A 6,242-nucleotide genomic window follows, 5' to 3' on the forward strand; every position below is an offset into this window, starting at 1 on the left:
GGCGCGCTGGGTGGCCTTCAGCAACAGCTGACGACACTAAACCGGCTGTATGTTCAGTTATACAAACACATCAGTATAATCTTGATAGAAAACTCATATAGATAAATATACAGGAATTGCACGCGCGCGCACGCACACACACCACACATGCAGAGTTCCAGGTGGCCTTCAGCAGTCTGATCATTTCATTCACTTAATCAATGCTCATCAGCCCACTGGCTGAGAGTATATTGCAGAGGTTCCTTGAACATGTGCTACTGACAAGAAGCACAAACACACACCTTCTCTCTCTTTTTCACACTCACTGACACACATAACAAAGCTGATTGCATACACACACACACACACACACACACCTCACCTCAAAGAACAGGGATAATGAGGGATTTATATGCAACTTCCCCTCCATGCAAAATTTCGCAGAGTAATAGACGGAGAAACAAAAAAAAAAAAAAAAAAAAAAGGCACAAGGACACTCGCTATAAGCCTCCTTTTTCGCCTCATTTTCAGCTCAATTGCAGCCGCTAAGAATTTATTTTTGTTCTCGTTCGCGGTTCTCTCAGGTTTGAAAGGTGCGTCCCGTTTTTTGGTCTTACATCAACATGCGGCGACTCAAAGCGACTCGTCTTCTGAGAGCAGCAGGCCGAAATCAAAGATGATCTGTGCAGATCTTGAGGAACGAAACCCTGGTGCAACAGAACGTGCTCTTACAAAGGCACGATAGAGTGCATGCGAGATTAATGGAGAACTTAAATCCCCAACTGCTTGCACTATATATCCTGTATTCTCTCACAAACACACGGCCATGGCAGTAAGGAACAGTTCCTCTTGCTCATTAGAGCATTTCTATCTTTAGGTTCCTTTGGCCACAGGACAAACTGAGGGTGAAAGGAAGTCCCTTTTCAACTCCCTTCATCTTTTTGGCTGCGTCTTTGCTCTCTCAGAGCCATAAAAACTACGTCCGCCTCGCCACGCTGCCTCCCCTCTCCATTCATGTCTCCCTCTTTCTTCTTTTGTTGGTTTCTCCTTCTGCTTCATCACACTTCCTCGCCCCATCCCTCTCTCTGTCTTGATACATTAACCCTCTGCTGCACAGCGAGCGTACCACAAGAGCGCCCTATCTTTCTTCCTTTCTTTCTTTGAGGCCTTTCATCTCCGCCTTCAGCCGCGGCCTCTGCGATCCCACCATGGCTCAAACATTTACAGACCCCACTGGTCCTAATTAAGCTAAACAGAACACAGAGGGAACACGGAGGATGCTTTTGTGCCTTTTGTCCATAAGGATTCTTTATGAGCTCTCCGAACGTCACGGGCATTTACCCGACTCCTCTTCCCCCCCCCCCCCCCCCCCCCCCCCCCCCCCCCCCTTAAAAAAGACCCTTTTCAGCAGAATGGACCCACAGGGCACAGACTGGGACATGCGTCATCCGGAGTCTGCAGAGCCGCAGTGTGTCGAGAGGCTTCCGTTGTCTATCACGTCACGTCTCCAAGTTTGTATTATTTAAGTCGACGCTCCACATTCAGACCTTGGGATGGGGACTCGCGATGCCGAACATGTTTACTAATGAGAGCCGTCCGGTTTTATTGCCGTCCTTTTTCGTACACTTCCAGATGGTGAAGATGAAGCTGCTGTTTGTTGCACCAAAAGATACGAACCCTCATGGCAATCTTTTGACCATTTGAGAAGAGAAGGTCATTCAGCTACCAAACAGCCCCGCAGTGTTACATCCCATTCCGCAGAGCATAAAAGCCAGCAACCCTGTAATGTGCACAAATTCTGAGGCCTTGAGTATATAGCACTCAGCCAGGCACAAAAAGCTAGGTAAATTACTGGATTTCATCAGCCTTTTGACCATCTGCAAAATAGAATTCTGAGAGCATACCGTTACCGTCCTATTTTTATTACTTAGATAGAGAATCCAAGGTCAGAGATTAAGATTGCTGATAGTCCGGCACTAAAATAAAGAGGTTTTTCATCATCTAGTCAGGCTCTTCACTTACGAGCACCTGCCTTGGCGTGTTACAGATGTGTAATTGATAAGGATTCGGGCTTAGTCTGATGCTTGCATAACAAAGTCAGTTATTTGGCATGTGTAATTACCTCACGACAACAAGGAGTGCTTCAGTGATCAAATTAGCCTCATACACCTGCATGGCTGCTGCCGCACCTGGTTCTTGTTTCAAATCTGCCAACCCTTATGCAATTGTTTCAGGGACAAGAAAGAAAAATAAATAATCAAGAAAAATCCTGATGAAAACAGAAACACTTGAGATTTTTTTCGGATTCCTGCGTCACAGAGGAAGCCTGCCTTGTGTCCATGTCTCTGGGCCGTCGGAGCATGTCCTGATGTGCTAAGTGAATATCGACTGCTGATTCGTCCAGACCGATTCCTACGGCGTTATCGTGTGCCAAAAAGCACAATGCAGAGGCAGGGAGCAGAGAGTGAACTCAGCTATACCTCAGTGTGGGAGGTTACACGGGAACCTTATCGCACTTCCACTTCTATTATCCAGCAGAGAATGCGAGCAAGCTGGCAGAAGCTCCCACTCTTATTTGCTTTTATGGATTTTTTTTTTTTTTTTCATATTTTCTCTAGTGTCGCCCGGCATTGTGCCACCTGCCAAAACGTGGCAGCAGAGAATAAATACAAGCCCCTCTGTGTGTGCCTGTGCAGGTGCGTTGGGGCATGCGTGAGAGACAATGTGTGCGTCATTCAGGGAGAATGTTACGGACTATCAGCGCCTGCTTTTTTCTATACGCCGCCGTCAAATGAGCTCACTGTACAGGACAAAAACAGAAAAAAAAAGGGAGCAATCAGCTGGCCGTGACATCGGGAGGCCGTCTGGCAAATCAAAACACAAATGCGGGATCTTATTGAATTGTCTTGCCAAGTCGTATCACCCCGCTTTGTGTCTTCAAAGGCTGCCCAGTTGCGGCTGAAATGAAGCCAAGAGGGCCATCACAATCAATTAGCCGCATCCGGGTGTTTGTTTCGTCCGCAAAGCCAAACGGAGGACTCCGATCTCCTATAAGCAATGAAATACAAACATACGTGGAAGGAGGCTCAACACCTGCCATGCAGAAAATCACAAGCCTGCAAAACAAATCTCTTCAGTTTGCCACTTCATCCGCCTCCATGGTCTGCCATTATAATGAGTGCTTCTATGGCCATCACCTTTCATAAGTGACTCACATCCTGATGACCACTGCAAACTGGATTGCCACTTCATTCAAGTGGGGTAAATAGAGGGACGGGATGCTTCATTTATTTATTCTTTTAACTTCAGCGGAAACTGAATAAAAACCCACCTCGGTGTTCGTCCAACCTGCATTTTAAACACATCATTTATTCGTTAGCTGCTGAATTATTGTCACCGGCATTTGTTTTCGTGTCATATCTCCAATTTGGGGGCTTTAAAAGACATTTTGTTGTTTTTGATTATGCATAAAGTTACCAGTCTGAGTATTGTTAAGCTCTAAATTACCTCAGGGGTGGTAATTTGTGACGCACGCCCGGGATGGAATCGCGTCTTATTGGTGAAATGTGAGCCGTTGTAACCGTAACGCATCGCTCAATCAAATTACTATGCGGTGCTTCATTTTGCTGGCGATCGCTTCATACGAGCGTGGAAAGCGAGCAGTCCATCCGCTGACGTTTTTACTGGAGAAAACAGCGATCGCTTCGGCTGCTGAATGCTTCCCGAATATTGTCAGGGCTGCATTCTCAGGCTCATTACAGAGCACCGGGGACAAAGGAGATGGAAATACGTCACTATATGTTCACTTTATTACGAGCGCGTGTTCCTTTGCGACAGTGAAAGATTTGCGTGGGATGATACATTAGCAGCACGACACTGCGGCTTATTACGTTCGCAGACATCAAGTCGCATGGCTGTTTAGCTGTACCATTAGTCAGGTTCCTACTGATGTGGAAGTCGTCACCAGCAAATTCCACAACACAACATGTCATCGGATGTACTTTTATGTGTTATTGATGTTCTCAAACTGCAATCCCACAGTCATTTTGCGGGACTTGTAATTTTTCACGCGCGCCAGCTCGTACAACTTCTACCTGATGTGGGATTATGCAATTCTGGAGACTGTTTACCACAGGACACAATTTACGGCACATGTGGTTTCAAGGGTGAAAAACTATGTAACCTTGGGCATTTCTAATTGCTTTTTCTACAGTGGTGATGTATGAAGCAGAAACACAGCAAAACAAGTACAGACTTCATCATACTAATAAGACGCAGCCAACTGTGAAGCGTGTGCTACTGGCCAAGAACTACTCAACAAGAAAAACCCGACAATAGCAGTGGGAACTTTGGGACTCTGAATCCATTCTAACTTCTGAAAGCAGGAATTTGTAATTTATTACAGAGATAGACAAAACAACAACAACAAAAACAACTTTTATTTAGCTGCTAAACTCATCAGTGTGAGCATCTACTAGAGATTTCATCAGGTGCAGTATTAAAGATAATTTAGTAGATTTTATCGACACTAATTATCTGGATTCAAGTTGTGGGTGGAAACTATTCTTAAAACTTGAATGTGTAAGATTGATATATGAGTTAAAGTGATTATTTGAAATTTTGCTGAGAATTGTTAAATAATCCCTTTTGCTGACCGAAGAAAATGCCCTCATACACACATATGTTCACATTAAAAAAAAAAGGGAAAGAGAAGGCAGTGGTCGGAGGTGGGTGGGGGTTCGCCTTAAACAGGCAGATTGTATCAGATTGTTTGCTTTCTCCGGGCCCTGCAGGGCCATCAGATAGCATTTGATAAGAGCGTGACAAGCTGAGGAAACGAAGGTCAGGACACGACGGCGGCGGGGGCAACGGCGGCCCCAGTCACTGTGCAGGGGAGGGAGAGAGCCTTGGGTCAAAGACGAACAGATCTTCTCTGGGCAAAAAGACAGAGGCTGCTTTAGGAGATGAACAAATTACTTGTGTCTGATTCAATTTCACTAATGTGCAATGAAAAAAAAAAAACTGAGCAAACATTTGGAAGACGCTGTGGAGCTGTGACATGACGGGTTATATAGAATTTCAGGATAACAGGAACCGTTTCATCACCGATCAAGGATTTATGCAGAGCCGAACCATGTTTTTATAATTCAAGGCTGCGTTCGACTCGTCTTCCGTTGCCCTTTCCGCTGAATCCAGACGTCGCACGTCTCCACAAGGTTAAGGGAGCTGCACTTTTAAAGCCAATCCAAACACAGCCCCTGTCCCTGCCAAGCCGATTCCAGCAATCCCCATTACGCACACATTGTCATGCGTCGCCGCTCTGCTCAAATGAGTTACAAAGCAAGCGGGGAGTGGAAACATTAGCGGCAGTTGGACGGACTGGATGCATAAAAATAGAGAGTGATTTATGGCCCGTGTCGATAGGCAGTTTCCAGGCAAACAGCGCTGTGTAAGCAGAGGCGCTTCCGGCATCTCTATCGACCACGCTGATACGGTGTGTGACAGGCAGCGACGATGAAGGTCCAACCTCTGGACATCAATCAAAGGGAAAATACACCGATGGGACTAAAACTATATTTGTGTGTACTCTAACCAAAATTGCTTTTATCGCTATTAAATTAACGAATGGAAACCTCAAACTGAGCTCAAAAGAAGGCACTTTTAAGGGGGAAAGCCTCCATTGTGCCAACAGAGATATGTACACTATCTAAATGACACAAATGTAAAGTGACTGGAGTACCACAGGTGTTTCAGAGGAAAACAAAACTGTAGTTTGCATCCTCTTTACGTGTTAATTAGCTTAATTACAGCGTTGGCTCCATGCTTGATGGAGAGGTTTACATTGCGAACAGAAGCTACCGTGCTATCATTAAATGTTATAATCTCAAAAGGTTCCACGATTGAACAGAGTCTAAAAGAGGCAGCGTGTTTATCAGGCAGGTTGTTCACAAGCGCAGCACGCAGCGGGGAGGTATGGCTGTCTTTCACTGTTCAGCTCTGATAAACCATGACATCCAGCTGTTTATGTGACCAAAAAAAGGGCCTGGGAATGGCGCTCTTAGTGTGGATTCTGGTACATTGGCTATGCACTTTGCTATATACGTCTCTTCTTCATGAGCTTTATGCTGAACCTGCTGTGTGTAATTTGCCATGGATTAAAAGAAACTCCTTCTACATTTGTGTGGTAAAAAAATAAATTAATAAATAAAAAGCGAACAGAACTAAAGAATCTACTATCCGCAATTTAATTTTGCATGACAAAA

This window comes from Salarias fasciatus, chromosome 17 (assembly GCF_902148845.1).
Source record: "Salarias fasciatus chromosome 17, fSalaFa1.1, whole genome shotgun sequence".
Classification (NCBI taxonomy): Eukaryota; Metazoa; Chordata; class Actinopteri; order Blenniiformes; family Blenniidae; genus Salarias; species Salarias fasciatus.